The 20,046-nt window shown below is 37.3% G+C and overlaps 1 pseudogene across 1 annotated transcript in view; it reads left to right on the top strand.

Moving 5' to 3' along the window:
* Positions 1-20,046, top strand: part of LOC149806984 (pancreatic triacylglycerol lipase-like) — a 36,141-nt pseudogene that overhangs the window by 4,694 nt on the left and 11,401 nt on the right. Inside the window, exons 2-6 of the transcript XR_016419657.1 lie at positions 9,155-9,450; positions 10,536-10,593; positions 10,956-11,195; positions 11,657-11,758; positions 12,003-12,125. The product of XR_016419657.1 is annotated as a pancreatic triacylglycerol lipase-like (transcript). The remainder of the gene's footprint in view (positions 1-9,154; positions 9,451-10,535; positions 10,594-10,955; positions 11,196-11,656; positions 11,759-12,002; positions 12,126-20,046) is intronic.

Genomic DNA, 20,046 nt, shown 5'->3' with positions numbered 1-20,046 from the left:
TTTTCATTTCGCTTAGGAAGAGGGTATGCTCATTTAGAAATAAGATCATTGTTAGTAACCTTTTGATAAGAGTTTCACTTTGCAAGCTGACGTGATTCGCCAATAACTATCGTCATTTTAGTATTTCCTTTGTGGTTGTGTATGATGTTTTACGTGTAATTGATGCTAATTGGCTTTGGATTAAAGTCTGAAATAAAGTTACTATATAACTATATATATATATATATATATATATATATATATATATATATATATATATATATATATATATATATATATATATATATATATATATATATATATATATAACTATATATATATATAACTATTATTTATTATTATATAACTATATTTAGTTATATAATAATAATAATAATAATAATAATAATAATAATAATAATAATAATAATAATAATAATAAATAACTCATTCAATTGGATTTCTCAAAGCTCAGATGAAATAAGCGTATGGATATTTCTAATTAGAGACTATTGATGGTCAAGGTCGGAGGCGAAGAACTGATAAAAATGAAATGCATGGGTCTCATGTATTTGGTAACTGCAGCTTTAATCCGTTACTACCAATTAAAAGTAAATGTGGGCTATCTGGCCAGGTGTTAGTCGAAAAGCCCAAAGGACAGCAATAACTATTTGAGTAGTACCAGAAAAGCATTAAAGCGGGACGAGAGAAATATATATAATCGGACAGACCTGGTAGTGTTATAGATAACGGCAGGCCAGGATGAAGATGAAAACTCCCACCAGGATCTTGTTCATACTAGTATGTCACTGTAAGTATCAACTTACTGAAATTACAACACTTTATAACTTTTGCAGAAAGTGTCCTCGATGCATGAATAAAGGTCAACCGACTAGGAATATATTATTTTTTGGAACAATGATTAAATCTTATATTATTCTGATACTAGAACCATTGCATCTGCCTTTAATGAATCGGCTTTGCGATCCTGATATTATTGGGTCCAACACCATTTTTACCTTTTGAGTTTGACGCCCTGGTGCTATTTGATGGATTAGAGTGAAATTGGTTATAGGACTTCTTGGTCTAGATACATATGGTAAGCAATGAGTATTATATGTTTTCTAAATACTTAAAAGCTGTTTTTTTATGATACTTTCATCAAATAATCTCAAGGTGAAATTTGTTTAGTCATTCTAAACTTTTAAAAACTTACACTGTAATCACATTTGATGTGAAGATTCACCATATTTCATCGCTTTGATTAAATTAAATATTTCAGTTAGCTGTATTTCTCCTTTCAAAGAATCCAATTGTTGTTTAGCTAGTTTTATGAAATGAAATGTTCTTAGCAGTTTGTCCAAATCAACAGTTACGAGTTAAGGCTCTTACAAAAGTAACAGAAAAAAAGTAAAGACAACAAGCTTTGTAAAACTTAACAAATACTTTCTTTCCTTAGAATATCAAGTGAAAAATGAGAAAAAAGAACTTACTGTTTTACGAATCAAATCCAAAAAATAATCCAAGAATTAAAAAAATAGAAGTTCTTACTAATAAAATGTCCTGAATGAAGCTGAGTTCGAATGCCGATGAAATCCAAAAATGACGACGTCTGTTGTAACCTGCCAAGTTTCGTTGGGTCAACAGTTTCTTCTTGAATCACAGAAAATATAATTGCAGTTTTTAATTCAGTATAACTTCTATAAATGTTTTTATCCAAGAATTTTGTAGAAGCAGTTGCGTATTTCCAAGGAAAAGAATCACTTGTAAATGAGATAAATACAATTTCAACTCAGACCGGTCACAACATAACGTGAGTTATAAGACTAACTACAACGGAAATCAGATTTCCGGATGGGGGCCAAGAATTAATCATTCCAGAAGGAATGGAAGTTTGTTACATGATAATTATCACATTGTCAAGGTATGGCCTTGACTTAACTTAGTAATTCTTACCCTCAGAAAGAAATAAAAAAATTGTTTACCAAAACTATTACTGTTTCTGAATCAAGGTCAGAAACTAGATACAGTGTTTCTATTCTTAGGTGTTTATCAAAAACAGTCAGATTAAACAGAACTGAACTGAATGTTTGGACAATGTCAAATCCAGTATATAAAGTTATATTACAATAGCATGTAACGGAAATAAAAAATTTACAACTAAGAAAAGAACAATTAAATTAAATCAAGCATACATAACACTTCCCCCAAAAAAGAAAAAGAAAGATTTAAATAATGCAGCTTTCTTTTTACTATAGGTCATTTTTACATGAGATTATTAAAATAATGACATAAGAAGAAATCTTTTGAGTGGTACAAAGTGTACATGAACTAATATTTCTATACACGGGAAAGTGCATTTGCTATTAAATTGTCTTTTACCTTGATTTGCCCGATGTCAATATTATATTCCTGTAACAGCAAACTCCTTCTTAATAATTTCTGATTTTTTGATCTTGTGGATGATAGGAGGTGGGTTGTGACCACATAACACAATAGTCGAAGAAGGAGCTGAACTAATGTAAACTTCAAAATGTTGTAATGCTAATATCAAAGCCAAACAGTCCTTCTCGGTTGATGGATAATTTTTTTGGTGCTTATTTAATTTCTTAAAAAAATAGCACACTGGATGATCAACACCATTTGTATCTTCTTGAATCCATACTGCTCCAACCCCAACATCACTTGCATCAACAGACAATTTAATATGGCATTTAACTTATCAAAAGACTCCTGACATTTTCAGTCTAATGAAACTTGGTTTTCTTGCTCAGTAAATTTATCAGGGGTTCAGCAATTATGGAAACATTGGAGCATAATTTCCGATAGTATTCAGTCATACCTAAAATCGCATCAGTTGCTTTTTACTAACAGGTACAGGGAATTCAGAGATAGCTTTGACCTTATCATCTTAAGGTTTAACTTGTCCATGTCCCACGATATGTCCTAGAAATGTTACACAAGCATGGCAAAACTCACTTTTGGATGAATTAATTGTCGAACTTGCATCAGTCAGCCTGTCAAAGAATTTCCGAATTGTCGCCAGATGTTCTTCCCATGTGTCGTTGTAGATGATGACATCATCGATGTAAGCATCACAATTATCTAGACCAGAGGTAATCATGTTCCTTAGTCGTTGTAAAATACATGTTAATTAGTCGTTGTAAAGTACTTGGCGCACCTTTCATCCTAAACGGCATCACTTTATATTGATAAAGTGCATATGGAGTCAAGAATGCCGAAATTTCCTTTGCTCTTTCCGACAGTGGAATTAGCCAAAATCCTTTCAGAAGGTCAAATTTGGTGACATACCTTGCATTTCCGATGTTATCAACGCATTCATCGATTCTTGGTAATGAAAATGAATCTGTTTTAGTCACACTGTTCAACTTTCTACAATCAGCGCACGTCCGGAAAGTTTTAACTGGTTCCGGAACAATTATACATTGTGAACTCCAGTCCCGTTTACTGGGTTCTATAAAATAATTCTCCAGCAAATTCTGAATTTCTTTTTTCAAGTATTCCTGTTTGTGAGAGTTCATCCTGTATGGGTGTTGTTTCACAGGTGTGGAATTTACTATTTCAACGTCATGGTAAATTTTGCTTGTTCTTCTAGGAACTTCTGATAATAAGTGATCATATTCAAGTAACAACTGTTTAAATTCATTCCTGTGTTGTTGTTGCAAATGTGAATGTTTCTGGTCCAGATTATTCATAATTTCTGAATTCCAAAGATCTGTTACACCAAAAGCAGTACAGTCCGATTGCATTAATTCGCTTAAATCTTTAGTGAGTGGGACAGGTACAACTAAATTAATGGTATGATTAACCTGAGTATCTCTTTCAGCATAATGGTGCTCCTTTAATTTATTTACATCCTAGGAGTACTGATGTCATACTTTAACTCATTCATTGTGTTCTTAACTTTGTAAGAGCTGTAATACCTAATCTGAAGAAAATTGTTAAGAATGAACAAGAGAGACAGAACTCTATTAGAGACTCAAAAGTTGTCTCCATTGTAGTTCTGTCAACCATAATTTCACTTTTGACTTGAATTGCTGAATTCCAGGTGGAAAGTTTGACCCTTGATAAGACTGGATAGATTTGGGAAGGCCAAATTGAGTACAAAACTTTATGAAAACTTATACTATTGTTTTAAATGTTATATGCATAAAAGGAATAGCCTATGGGAACCTTCTAGAACGCACACATTAATATCAACAAATAATGATTACCTGACTTGGTCTTAGGTAAGGGACCAACACAATCTACCATTATTCTGCTAAACGGTTATTCAAATGCAGGAATAGGTTGCAGATGAGCCTTATGCATCTTCTGATTGGGTTTATACCATTTGTTAAGTATGAAAAGACCTACATTATTTACAAATGTCACTTTTAATTTTTGGCCAATAGAAGTGTTTCAAGATCTTGTGATAAGTTTTCTTCATCCCTAAATTACCAGCCAAAGACGTTTCATGGGCCAGACTAAGTAGTTCCTGTTTGTATGGTTTTGGAACTACAATTTGATAGTTCACTGACCACTCGTGACCAGCAGGTACCTCGGGAGGTCTCCATTTTCTTATAAGAATTCCATTTTTGAGAAAATAACAGACAGGTATTTCAGTGGCTTCAGTTTCACTAATGGCCCTTTGAAACAAACAGGACATCTCATTATCTCTTTCCTGTTTGACGACAAGTGATTGTCTTTTGTCACCCTGATTAGAATAAAGAGAATGATTAGTTAAATGAGGGTCACTGTGATCACTACCTTTTGATTGATCCAAACAAGGAGTGAATATGACCTTTCTTTACCATAGCTCTAGTAAAACTGCACAAGCTGAGAACAAATTAGTGAATTCATTTCCAATAGTATCGACATTCTGATCCGAACAATGCTTGTCAGTTACAAATGGATTAACCACAACCTTATCGTTGCCTAGTAATAAATAAATGCCCTCAACGTGTAAAGCATACATAGTTTCGACTGTCACGGGTCCTGAAACTAAGTCTGATGACAAATTTACACAATGGAGAGGAACATTAACAAAGCCACGCTCTAACTCCTGACTAAGAACACTCTCATTAGAAGAAGACTTCACAGCAAAGACAAAGTACCTGATAATAAAAGACTCGGAGAAGCTTCCATGTCCCTTAACATTTTAATAGGGATAGGATTGGCCAAGTCACCCAAGAGTGATATAGAACTCTTTGACATGAATGGTTCATAATTGTCGATAATAAAATCAGGCTGGGGTTTATTAGACCCAACAAATGTATTGTTTTCAATAAATGATCGTGACCTTGAGCATTTGGAATAGGTGTGTCTTGATTCTGATGACTATTTTTCAATTTGTAGCAGTCAGAAATAAAGTGTCCTTTCTTCTTGCATTAGGTACACATAAGAAGAGACAAGGAATTTTCATCAAGCTTATCCGAAGCTTCATTTCTAAATGTTGTGCCAGACTAAAATTTAGAATGGATAGTACTGGGCTGAAATACCGTTCTACCAGACGACTCCTGAATTGAAGACTTGCATACAAAAGAAATTTTATGAGCTAATAAATACTCGTCAGCAGTACGAGCAGCATTTTTCAAGGTTTCGACCTTATGCTAATCGTGATAAGTCCTAATGTCACTATGGAGACAGTTCTTGAACTCTTCAACTACTATCAGTTGTCTGAGACTTGATAAACCTTTTTAGTAGAGCACCACCTATCAAATTGTCGTGCTTTTTCCCATGCGAATTCGACATAAGTCTGGTCAATTGATTTTCTATAATTCCTAAAATCTTATAGATAGGCCTCAGGGACTAACTCGTAACCCTTTAAGATGCATTCCTTAACCAGATCATAGTCAGCAGTTTGCTGTAGTGAATTGCAAATATCACTAGCTTTACCAGTAAATACACATTGTTTTAATAGAGTCTAACGCTCCCTTGGTCATTTCAAATATTCAGCATTTGTTTTCAAACTGAGGAAAATATGCGTCTACTTCTTTTTCTCTACAAGGGGCACTAAGTTAATATTCTTAGTAACATCGAAATTTGAATTTGTATGTGAAGTGGGAGCGTGCATTTCACTTGACAACTCTATTTCTTTTATTCTCAATTGATATTTCATCTCTTCCTTCTCTCTTTGCATCTGCATTTGCATCTAAATCTCTCTCACGTCTTTCTCCGATTGTAACTGCATTTGTTTCTCTTCTTTTTGTAACTGCATTTGCTCTTTCTGTAACTGCACTTGCAACTGCATTTGTTTTTCTTCTTTCTCTTTCTGAAGTTCCAGCTTTCTTAACTCTAATTACATTTTGTATTTTAATTTTAATTCATTTACTTGTATGTCAGTCTGATACAGACTTAATGATCGAAATGAAAACACTTTCATCCAAAAACATTATTTTCCACGAAATACTGGACCAAAATAGATTTTATTTCTTGCTTTGCTAAAGACGCTTTTGCCTCAGAAAGATTATATTTTCTGGTAGGTTGGAGCAATTCATCTTTGTTCCAAAGGTGTAACTCTTCCTAGGTAGGATTTGAAAGAAAGATCTCCACTTTTGAAGAAATTGTATAAAAAAAGCCAGTTGATTTCGCTAAAAATTTCTAAACTGTGAAATAATACTTGGGATTTTGAAAACTATGGGGAATTTAAATGTCAAAAATCAAAGTTTTCTGAAGTGGTGTAGCCATAATTCATATATCCCAAGGTCGAGCGTCCAATTTTCCTGTAACGAGTCTAGTAACAGGAAAAAATGAAGACAAGAAGCTTTGTAAAATGTAACAAATATTTTATTTCCCTAGAATATCAATCGAAAAATGTGAAAAAGAACTTGCAGTATTACGAATCAAATCCAAAAAACAATCAAAGAGTTAAAAATAGAAGTCATAGTAATACATGTTCTGAATGAAATTGTGTTCGTATACCGATGAAATCAAAAATGGAAGACGATGACGTCTATTGCAACCTGAGAAGTGTTGTTGTGTCAACAGTTTCTTGTTGAATCACAGAAAATGTTAATCCAGTTATGAATTCAGTTCAACTTTCAAATAATGCTCTTATCCAAGACTTTGGTAGGATCATTTGTGTATTTCCAAGGAAAATAATCACTTGAAAATTCAATAAATTAAAATTTCAACTCAAACTGGTCACATCATATTTTTGGAGCCCGACTGACAATTCTTTATTATAAGACTAACTACAAAGCAAAACAGATTCCCGGATGGGGGTCAAGAGTTCATCTTTACAGAAGGAATGGAAGTTTGTTACAGGACAATTATCACGTCGTCCAGGTATGGCATTGACATTACTTAATAATTCTTACTCTGAGAAAGATTTTTTTTTTAAAGTAACATTGTTTACCAAAACTATCACTGGTTCTGAATCAAGGTCAGAAACCAGATACAGTGCTTCTTTTATTAGGTGTTTATCAGTAACAGTCAGGTCAAACAAAACTAAAGTGAATTTCTGGACAATGTCAAATCCAGTAAATAAAGTTACAGTACAATAGCATGTAATGGAATAAAAAAATTAAAATTAACAAACAAGCAATTAAATTAAATCAAATATACATAACACAACGTTTATTCGATTTATTCAATCTTTTAATCTGATACAATTGCTTCTGAAGTATCTATTCTAATAATCAATTTTGTAACAATTTTTTCCATAAGGCACACACACGCATAACCTTGTCGTTTAATTTGTTCTTAAATTTTTGAGTAGATTTCTTTCTTTTACTTTAATTTCTCTAATTATATATTTAGGTCATTTTCTAACCAATAAATTTCGTTAACTGGATTCCTTTTTCCATATCATCCCATTCCTTTTATTTTATATATAGCCAATGAAATCGGTGTGCCCCGTTATTCCATTAAAACACTTGTATAAATAGACGATTATAAACATTATTATAGGTATCTGGTAGACTCATATCATTGAACTCATCAATATTTACAACAGAGAGTGTGAGTTAATTGTTTTTGTTCTGTTCTTTGAATCGTTAACTTTCGTCGCATACTCGTTATCATTTAATAGACTGTCTAAGTTTCCAGAATCCTTATCCGTGCGTAAAGTTATTTAGTTGTATTTTAAGACTGGCGATCTACTAATTGGACCTATAACATGATGCGATCTTTACTTCATTTATTAAGTTTATTAGACATTCAAAAATAAAGAAACGTAAACTACACAATTCGTAATGCCGGTGATACAGCATAACAGGTACGGTAATGGAGGCTTGATTTCGGGCACATATACACCATTTGGTTTTCACCAAACAGCACGTTTTGCACGTGCATATATTACACAACCACATATATAATGTTTGGAATGCATATGTGTAAGCATTTCAAGCAGAACAGTACAACGCTCCTCGCGCGAAAAAAGTAAACTAATATCACCATAGATAGATAAAATAATATCAGATAGAAGTGTTCATAAATCGTAACATTCTTTCTTGATATTAATAAACTACAATCAAACATGGATACACCTTTTAATAATCATTGTTTTGTATTTATTTATTTACTTCTTGCGTTTTATATTACTGGGCATGTTTTAGCAGGGATTTACTTGTACTATTGAAGATATAAAGATGAATACATGAGCTATTGGGTTAAGAAGTTAACGCTTGATACGATTTGTTAGTCGTTTTGCTTTTGTCAACCAGTTATTTACGGAGTTTCACGTTTTGTTTCCAATGCGTATATGGGCCGTAAATAAATCTACGTATCGAAATACGCAGTTATTTTCAAGAATGTCTTTTACAATTAATTTACAAAGTATGTCGGAAAGGTCCTTTCGAAAACCTTAATGATGGACAATATAATTAAGCATGTACACGTCTGGGGAGACTGATAATTGAGAATGACCAATGGCTTTAATTTTGTGACAGGGAATATGTCCGGTAAGTTTAAACATCGTTTTAATTATCTGTTTGACTTCCTCCTGCTCTGTATTGTGGGCATCTCAAAAATAAACGTAATGTTTAACTAAAAAACACCAAAAAGAAAATATTGTTGACTGGTTCCTCTTTCATTTTTTAAGAGGTACTGCTTGTTATTGTTACACAAAACGTTATTCTCTGCATTATCAATTCGTTCAATTTACTGTGATCATTATATTGAATATTATATAGTCGCTGCACCAGCTAAGTTACTCTTCTCTTTATTTCAGGTTTCATCAAGGGCTCGCATAGTGTTTGCTACAAAGAAATTGGATGCTTCACAAACAACAAACCCTTCAACATCGCTTTATTTCATGTACCTCAACCACCTTCTGAAATAGATGTCAAACACAAGCTCTTCACCCGTCGAAATTCAGACAGTCCTCAGATTCTGAAAACAAATGTGTCTGACATTCAGATATCCAATTTCAATAGAAGCACACGTACCAAATTTATAATCCACGGTTACAAACACAGCGCCTCAACTGCATGGGATATCAAAATGAAGGATGAAATCCTTGAACGGGCAAGCTAGTGTTGTCCGTCTACATGTCTGTCCGTCTAACTGCATGTCTGTCCGCCTGTCTGTACGTCGTGTGTGTCGTGTCTGTCTTTCCGTCTGAACGTCTGTCGAAACGCCTGCCCGTTCGTCGTGTGTGTCGTGTTTGTCTGTCTGTCCGTCCGAAAGTCGTTCGGGACGCCTGTCCGTACGTCGTGTCTATCTGTCTGTCTGCATGCATGCAGTGGGTATTGTCACAAAAAGCTGATTAGATTACAGCAATGGACATGAAAATGAGAACTAGGCAACTGTTGCCGTTATTTTCGAGCAGGACGGATTCATGCCTGGAAGGAATTTGAGGTCTTTAACCAGTTGAATTATTTTATACATACATCCCTGGCAAGGATACCTTTGCATATTTTTATATACGTGAATAAGAGTGTTTTGATAAAAGTATAAAAGCTTTCCTTGTGTTTCGTTCAGTTAAACCCTTAATATAAAATTACCCTTCGATAGATTTCGCTGGTTCAATCATTTATAATTCTTAGGGCTCGAGGACGGAGAAATCAAGCCAAAGAGGAATCGCTGTTTGTATTCATGTATCCATAAGGAAATCGAATGTTTCTAAATAAATATTTTTACAAAAGTTGGCAAATAAGGTATGGAAAGAATTTGTAAACACAGAAGGAAAGCAAAATCAAATGTAAGTCTGAAAATGATTTCACCAAGCATCAAAAGCATTCGCCTTAGCTACCGTGTTCTATGCTTTTATCAACAGCAGTAAAGCAGCTTTTAGCAAATGAAATTTGTTTCTTCAGCATATAAAATCTCAAAAACATTTTTCCTCTAAACAATCTTCTTTTAAAAGTCAGAAAAATAAGTGAAAGCTTGCTTTCGACATATTGCTAATTAATTTCATCGTTACAACATAGTGTATTTGTTTATATAGGTCATATGTGTCGGGATGTAAGTTTTCAGATATTTGAAGTACCCACCAGATACAGTGGAAAAGATGGCCTACACTGTATCCCGACGTGGGGAAAAAGTAAACAGCTGGACATCTATGAATCCAACCCATGCTTTGAAATAGAATAGATTTATTGCCGTTACAGATTACTAATTATGTATCGGGCAAAGCGAATGGTTCTATAAATCCCACCATGTTCTCAGGTAACGTGATGCGCAATATTTGAAGATACAATTTTCTGATCTTAAGTAAATTTAGCTTCAATACGGTATAATGACGAACAATTATTTTAGTAATAGTTTAGTCCTTTTTCTCAACACATTTGGATAAAGCTGAAATCTCAGAATACTGGAAAGTATTTTACTTTAGTTTCGAGTCTGAAGTAAGTTTTTGTTCTGTGCAGGGTTATATTAGTTCTTGTTCTGAAGCACACACGATGTTGGCCTATACTTATTATTGGCATCATATACTTCTGCCAGAATCAAGCATGTTAGATTATCGAATATCATCAGTGAGAGGTTTCTATAAAAGTACTAATATATTATATCTGTCGTTATTCAATCAGGAAGATGTGAACGTCTTCTCCTGGACTGGGTTAAGGGTGCTAGGGATATGAATTACGCTCAAGTTGCGGCAAACACACGCGTGGTAGGGGCGCTACTTTCGAAGTTCATGGAAACACTTGAAAAGGTAGCAAATGGAAATGGAACTTACTTTAAAAGAATGCATCTTATTGGATACAGTCTGGGGGCACATGTTGCTGGATATCCTGGAGAGAGAATTGATGGACTTGGAAGAATTACGGGTTGGTTTCATACTGTCTGAACCCTTGTTTTAATTCTACTTTTGAAATATTTCTCGTAAATAAGATTCACAATTAGAATCCATAATATAATTGTTATTTTAATGAATAAATGGTTTTAGTTTTAGACGTGAAAAATGCTTACAGCATGGCCTGGATATTTTGCCCCCAAAGTGCTATGTTTTGCTGACAATATTCCACCATATTATACAATTTCATTTTGATATTGCAATATAAATGTGCTCCTTGTATAACAAAATGACTTTTGCAACACTTGTACCCTACACGAGAGATATTTAATATCGCAAAGTGTATAGTTGAACTAAGTTGTCAAATAAATAATGTATTTTAGTAGATATCATACTACTGATCATAAACACGAATCGATAATCAATCTGAAGCCCAAAAGGTTTGGAATGGACCTACCACGCTCCTAATCACAAAATTAAAGATCTTGGTTGTAGGCTTGGACCCTGCTGGACCGTTATTTGAAGGTACAGATCCAATTGTTCGACTCGATCCGACTGATGCCTAATTTGTTGATGTCATTCACACGGATGGAACAGGTAATCTACTGGATTTCTATATTTGGTTACACATTATACTTTCTGCATTTACTTTAGGATCCTAATAGTATGAAGTCAAGTATGAGAAATGATTCTAAAAGCAGTATTAGAAATGAAAATGATATCAATGGAATGGGCCTGCTTCTGATTTCTTAATCTATTCACGTATTTCTGAAATCTCTATGATTGATGTAACGTTTTACTAGCAACCGACCCATCTCGTTTTCTTTGTTTTAATATTCAGGCTTCGGCATGAAATCTTCTATTGGTCTCGTGGATTTCTACCCAAATGGTGGACAAAATCAACCTGGATGCCAGGCATCGTACTCAGATTATTTTGTAAAACTCATCAAAGGTGAAATTAGAGGTAAAATTTCTCTTGTACAAGATTCTAAATGTTAACAAAAGATTTCTCCTCTTATCCATCATATGTACTTGAATGTCTTTATTCATTGCAAGTAGTAAATGGGGCCACCCTACGTACAATGGGAATTAGCATTACAAGGACCCCTGGCCCACTCTACGTACAATGGAAATTTTAACATGGCGAAAAATCGTGGGCCACTCTACGTACAAGGGGAATTGAACATGGTGAAAAATCGTGGGTCACTCTACGTACAAGGGGGAATTTAACATGGGGGAATAGAGTTTGGGTTTGTCTAGGGACAAGGGGAATTGAATATGGGATTTTTTTTTTTTAAATTTAAATTTAAATTTAAATTTAAATTTAAATTTAAAAAAGGGGTAGGCAATGGAAAGGCTTTCTCTTTTCGAGAAATATGGCTGGCCCTGAAAAGGGCCTTTGGGTTTTCTTCTTCTTCTTCTTCTTCTTCTTCTTCTTCTGCTTCTAATTTCTTCTTTTTCTCCACCAAGTTCTTATTTTATCTCCTACACTCTTTCTCTTCTTCTCTTTCTTTTTTTCTTCTGCTCTTCTTTCTACTTCTCTTCCTCCTCTTCTTTCTTCCTCTTCTCATTTTCTTCTTCTTTTTCAATTTTTTCGTTCCATTTGCTTATTCTTATTCTTTCCTCTTCATCCTCCTTCTCCTCCTTTATCTCTTTCATGACACCACTAATCTTGTCCTTTACCTTTTTCAAATTATTAATTTCCATCTTTACACGATGGGGACTATAGGAATAATGGTCTTCAACGAGTCTTATTAACATCTGCTCCATCATTCCTAAGTTGTCTAAAACGTCTTGCAATGTTTGTATTTTGTCCATTTGGTTAGAAGCCATCTTCTTTGTAGAATGGTTTGAACGACGAATACTGTGGGTTCTTATAGTGAAAGCGCGTACGTGAAGGAAAACATCCCCTAAAACATAAAATAGATCTTATCTAGATCATGATCCAAAGAAACAACAACGCGCGGACGTGAAGGAAAACATCCCTCTACTTTTCTCATTTCATATAATAAAACCCAAACTATACTCTCCACATACGCTAAGAAACCCATAATCTACTATTCACACAAACTTACGTGAACGGTTACAAACACAAACACATACACTCACATTTTTTAAAAAAGAGTTAGTGTTTATATTCACACTACTCTACCTATACACATTGGCAAATTAATAGTTATTTCTTTTTTAGAGTATTGGGTTAGCCCTGAAAAGGGCTGGTTTTTTTGGAACTTCATGGACACCTGGCTAATGGTGACACCTTCCAGGCCTGGCGCCACATACACATCTTGTCCCCCAGTTACTTTTTACCTTTTTGGGGGAGAGAGCAGAGGCAGGATCTGTGGCTTCAGAATCCCAATTTTCGGTTTCTGGGATTCTGAAATTTTTTCTTCTTCTCTCCTTTTCCTCCTCCTCTTCTTTGTATCTTCTCTCCTCCTCTTTGTATCTTCTTTCCTCTTCTTCTTTATATCTTCTCTCCTCCTCTTCTTTGTTTCTTCTTTCCTCCTCTTTTATCCTTCCCTCTTCCACAATGGCTTCCGCGGCCAGTTCATTTAATATGCGCCTGGAATATTCCAGATGCACATGAAGTTCCAACAGTTTCTCCAGTCTCGTGTTCATTTTTGGTGTTGATCAATCAACAACGGTAGCTAGACTGCCGAACGAGTTTCAATTTATAGTGAAAGCGCGGACGTGATGGAAAACATCCCCCTTAAAACATAAAATTGATCTTACCTAGATCATGACCCAAAACAACAACGCGCGGACCTAAAAGAAACACTCACTCACTTTTTATGCTACCCATCACTATTTTAAAATTTTTTATTAACTACTTCAATAGACTATCCACATACGCAAAGCAATCCAATCTAACCCCAAATATACACCTCAAACACCAAAAAACATGATTTTAATCTATTATCCACACCAACTTACGTGAGCACTTACAAACACAAACACACAAACACATACCCTCACATTTTTTATAAAAGAGTTAGTGTTTATATTCACACTACTCTACCTACACACATTGGCAAATTAATAGTTATTTCTTTTCTAGAGTATTGGGTAGCCCTGAAAAGGGCTGTTTTTTGTTTGCTATGGCATTCTTTTTTTAGTTTCTAAGAATGCGATGTCTTCTGAGGATAGACTTTCTGGCGATAGGTCTGCTTCTTCGGAAAGAGAAGAAGAACTCTTTGGTGTCGATACGACAATCGACAAAGCCTCTGTCAGCTTCAGGTTGCTGCTGCTGCTGCTGTTGCTGCTGTTGCTGCTGTCTCTGAAGTCTGTACTTCTCTGTCCATTCTTCTTTTTCCCTGTTCATTTCTTCTCTGAAGAGCTCTTCTATCAGGTCTTCAGTGACTTTTAACATTCTCACATTCTCTATTTCTTCTGGCTTCGGTATCAGACTGTGTCTGACCCTATGCAAATTCACGTAGGCTTCGTTGAGCTTAGCTAGTTTGGAGCACATCTTCGTAGGAGGATGAGTCGACAATGGATGGTTAGACTGGAAACAACCCCGGTTCTTAAAGTCAAAGCGCGGACGTGAAGGAAAACATCCCCCACACGGTTTTCGAGCCGCAACGTACAGTGTGTGTCATGAGAGGGATAGTAAGAAATGAAAGAGCATCAATCCAACATTCTTATAGCTAAACAAACCAGAAAGGCATTTTTTTCAAAACAACATTTTTTATTCAAAAATCACTTAACACTAAACAACAACTCTAACATTTTTAACAATAATCCAACACTATAACATCAAACATTTTTTCAAATCACAAACATTTTTTTCTCAATTTTACAATCTACTTTAAACAGGGCTGACAACGTTGTGAATGAAATTGTGATTTCCACTGTTGGAAGTCATTAGGCCATTGATGGACACTACGTTTCCTAGCTTGAGACAAAAGATAAGCATAATGGTCACAAAACCGTCGATCTACTTTCACATCGTTTCTAGTAGAAGAACGAGGATCAAAATGAGTCACTAAATGTTCTAAGGAATAGCCCAGGCTGCGATGATGCAGAAAATACACACAGTACTGTCCACACACCAAGGAATCTGTGCCTTGTAATTTCACATTATTGAATCGGGTGGTCTGAGCATTTCTTCTCATAAAGTCGATGATATCGTCTTCCAAAGGGGGTAATCCGTACGAATCGAAATATTCCACACATCCTTCTTGAGGAAAGTAGACGGCTACCAAGTGGGTTCCTGGGAGATGACTTTCGTCCGTGTTGATCACGTAAGCTTGATGGTCTTTAGGTTTGCGATGAGGGAGTTCATCTTTAGCACAGACGACATGATTCCAAGAAGCCGTATACGAACTGTGGTTCAAAAGGTAATAAAGTTCCCAGGTATCCATGTTTTGTGTGTGTGTTTTTTTTCTTCACAGGTAATAATAAGTCGTCAATTCGATCCTGACTTTTTGCTTGAAAATGTCTGACGAATAAACGGTTATTCGTTCTGTTTCATCACTCTGATTCAGGAGAGCTTCGATACGATGGATCTCTTGAGTGGTTAATGGTGGACAAGAATGTTCACGCATGTCTTTATACCACTGGTGCAACACGTCTTTGTTCGAGATGAGACTCCAAGCTTCGTCCAGAATCTCGTCCAATTTTTCTTCTTGACTTAACATCAGGCATTTATCGTGTTGAATTTGACTGGGATGATCGTTTTGACATCCATAACAATTTTTCTTGATCAATTCCGTCATTTTTTCGACCAAGTGTTTGGCAAAACAGGAGACTAAATGGGCTTCTTGTTCTGGCCATCTTGACTTCATCATGATCACTTCTTCTTTTTCCACGGTCTCCTCACATTTCATGTCCAAAGTTTCTCCACTAGGTAAAGAGGGACAACAGTCTTCCATGGTTTCTAGTAATCTAGGATGACTTCTCTCAAACTGTTGATTTCTATCGTATTATCGAATTCTGCATACAGGATGACGTTCACCGTTTCATCAGGGTCTCGGTCTTTAAACTGAATTTCCACACGAATCTGGCCGGATTTTATAGGGTGGAAATGTCCCTCATCGCTGCCTTGGTCTGGAGTGAAATCAAAAGCCCACAAAGCGTAGCCTCCTGCATAATCCTCGTACGTAATACCGTGACTGGTATTGGTTCCTAACTGTCCGGTGGCTTCGTACAGGGACAAATACGATCTCAAGTAATTCTTCTTGGTAAAGTCAGGTTCAAACGGTCGGGTACACAAGGTTTTGCCATCGCGACTGACTTCGATTTTGGACACGCCAAAGTGTTGAAAGTAGAAAGGATTTTTTTCGGCAGCTCCGTTGAAGGCTGTATTCTCGACGATACCAACGATCAAACGTTTGGGTAACTGTCCTTGGAACAGATGATCTTCGATCATGGATCGCTGTCCGTTGGGAATGGTGAAGGTTTTCACTTCCACGCGTCGTATGGGATACTTGGCGGTCGTTCTGCTCAACGTCTGACTGATGTCGTTTCCCACTTTAGGTAACACTTCCACACGGCGTACGTAGAGTCTGGCTTCTAGGATTTTGGTTTTGTAACCGTCACTATCAGCCAATAAATGGAAAGCGGTACTGCTACGATTCAGTCTCAGACGGACATCCACCCCGTTCAGCAAATACTTTTCTTGCAACCACATGTCCAAATGCAAACGATCCATCAGTTCTAAACTTGTGTCGACTCCCGTGATTCTCTTTCTTCGTTCTACAAATCCATCATTGTTGTCTTTCTTTTCATCAGTTTCCAATATTTCAAACTTGGTAGGTTCGTCAGCTTCCCATACCACACAGGCATTGAGATGAGTGTTCTTGGCATCTATTCCGTACGTCAAGAGATTTTCCAGGTAGGCACGATAAGGGTAAGTATCCATGCTGCTACTGACCAGTTTGTTATTCAAGTACAAGTCCACCCCACTGAACAAGGAATGCATGAAATTGTTGACGGGAGCTACTGCTTCATCGTCTATAGCACCTCCAGTCTTATCTAGAATTTTGACTTTCAGGTACAAGTAACTGCTATTCAGATCGATATAATCTTCGGACTGTCCTTTGATTTCAAACTCGATGGGAGCGGAATCCGTCAAAGAGGAGACGGGGTGAAATTCCACCCATTGCGATTCTTGCATGGTCATCACGGTGGGGGGCATGGCAAACAGATCCAGTTCCATCTTGGAACAAGCGCAGGACTCTCGGTGCATCATTTTTTTGTTCTTTCTCAATAATCGAAAACGTCTAAGTCTCGAACGGTTCTTCTTTTCTTGTCCTTTCTCGCTTGAAGTCTGGTGAAAGGGTGTTTTCTGCGTCGTCTCTTTCTGCCTTGTCCTTGCTGAATGCCTGACTCGGTAGCGTGCAGGGCATTTATAGGTGTGTCTCGGCGGCCTAAAATGTCTTTGCCCGTTTGCAGCAAGACATTTTTGCCTGCCCTCATGAAGGCTTCTTTAGGGTTTTGTTTGTCGATGATGACATTTTGGAGAAATTCTTTGCCTTGCGTCAGTGCCGCATCTTTCAAGGCGTGCAATCCGCGTGTCACCATCGGTTTCAACACCGGGGCCACCGAACGAAAGGCCGATTTTAACATATCTCCTAAACCGTGTCCTCGCTGTCGAGCAACCCCTCGGTACACTGGATACATGACTTACTTACGAGTCGTGAGAGAACCGTTTTCGAAAATGGAGTTTCACCGTGACTTTTCCTTTGGTGAATGGAATATTTTGTCCCAGATCTCCTTTTATAGCAATGTTGACCGTGTCCAAATACGACTTACTGACAGGCAAATAGTGAGGATGGACAAATTCGCGGTGAACATGGTAAGTGTTTCCACCTTCCTCGTCAGCGCCCGTGGCAGAATCCACTTTGAAAGGAATGACACGCAGTAACGGCACGGAGGTGTGTCCCACCACGTTGTACTCCACCACATCGGAATACACGAACATCAAATTCAGTCCTTGGTTCAGTTCTACCGGGGTACGAAATAACTTGCTAAAAGACTCGTTGTCGTAAACGATGGGTAATTCGTTTTTCTTGAGCATGGCCTTTCTCATGTCCATGTCTCCGCCCAACATGTCAAACAATTCAGGACAAAATAAAATGGACATGATTTTACTCCGTTCAAATTTCATCAAGAAGCGACGAGCTGCTTTGTGGTACTCCAGGGTGACACTTTTGTTGACATGCTCCAAAGCTTTCAGAAACACGACATTAAACCTGGAGGCTATAGTGCTGACCAAATGTTGACCACTAAAATAATAGCCTGGGGGAATGAACAAGTGATAGGTGGTGTACTTTTGATTTTGTGTACGGGTTTTCTTGTCATATTTGACATTTCTATCCATCCACTGTTGCATTTGCTCGTCATGAACTTCCACATCAAAAAAATTTTGATTGGGAAGGACATTGAGGACTTGGGTCGGGTGAATCATTTCTACTAAAGCCACTTCCCAATGGCCTTCGTGATCTAAGGGGATGGCCTGAGGTAATTTGGCCGTGTAACAGCACAACGTGTTGTGGGGAAACACCTCCATGGAACTGTCACTGGGTAAGGTTAACTATAATTGGTTTTGGTGACTCATAATTCCAGAGTTCTGTGGCTGTCCGAGGGGTTAGTGGACGTCAGAGGCGTGTCTCCGCCCAAAATGGGGTTCTGGTTGTGGTTGGAGTGGTGACTGACACTGGCACTGGACACAAGGTTTCCGTGGTTCCCGTTCGAGGAGAATTTCAGGGAGGGATTGGGAAGCAGGTAACCGATGCAACTGCTCAATAAAATGGTCCACAATTGTTTGTCTCCTTGTTGCAAACTCAAATTGGCGATGGCTGCCCCGATGACACAATACACCACGAAGATTTGGCAGAAAAAGACGATTTGCGTTTTAGGCACACGTTCTCCACACCACACCCACAAGGGTTGTTTTTGTAAATCTTGCACAGAAGAACTTGGTGAAGGAGGAGTGGTCGACGTAGCTGCGTCTGTGTGAAAGGGCATGATTTTCACTTCTTTTTATAGTCGATGACTTGCGAAGCGTCGATCCAAGAATCAAAACTGGGTGGATATCCTTTCCAACGTACTTTGACTTCTTTGACACGTCGTTTGCCCACTTTACGGGTTCTGCGTTCGAGAATGCTTTCGATGTCGTACACGTCGTCTTCTTTTTTGGTGACACGTTGTAACTCGGGCAAATAAAACGTTCCTTTGAGCACTTCTCCGTTCATGTCTTCCAATTTATAGACGGCAGGATGACGGCCATGTACTCGTCCAGTGACGCGAAACAGTTCGGTCGTCCAGTTAGGTAAGTAACCTTTGTCGAAAGTGCGTTTGGTTTTGCCAATGCGCACCCAATCTCCTACGGCCAACTCTCTACTTTTCTTGGGGACAGCCCTCGTTGGGGACGTACCGAACAGGCGCTCAAACACCAACACTTCGTTCTCGGGAGTCACGTCTTGCGGGGCACGTCAGATGCTTCGATGGTAAGATTGGTTGTACGCTTGCACCAGGTGCGGTAAGATGTCGATGTACTTCAGAGTGTGGTGATGCGTAAAATATTTCCACATGCGTTCTTTCAAAGTGCGTTGAAAACGTTCCACGATGCTGGCTTTGGTTTCGGGATTCTCGGTGGTAAAAAAATGAATGTCACGTTCCTTTAATTCTTTTTGGAAAGCTTGGTTCAGAAATTCGGTGCCTTTGTCCGTTTGCCATCGAAGAGGGTGACGACCGCTTTGTTTCAACACCCGTTGCAGGGCTCGCACTAACTCGCTGCTCGATTTGGAAGTCAAGGGCACGACCCAGGCAAATTTGGAAAAGACGTCGATGACACAAAACAAATATTTGTAGCCACGATTGTAGCTGGCCAAATGAGAGACATCGGCTAAATCGGCTTGCCATTGATGATCGATGCCTTC

The sequence above is a fragment of the Sinohyriopsis cumingii genome, chromosome 1, assembly GCF_028554795.1.
Source record: "Sinohyriopsis cumingii isolate HCF-2022 chromosome 1, ASM2855479v2, whole genome shotgun sequence".
Taxonomy (NCBI): Eukaryota; Metazoa; Mollusca; class Bivalvia; order Unionida; family Unionidae; genus Sinohyriopsis; species Sinohyriopsis cumingii.
This window is presented reverse-complemented; position numbering and strand designations above follow the sequence as displayed.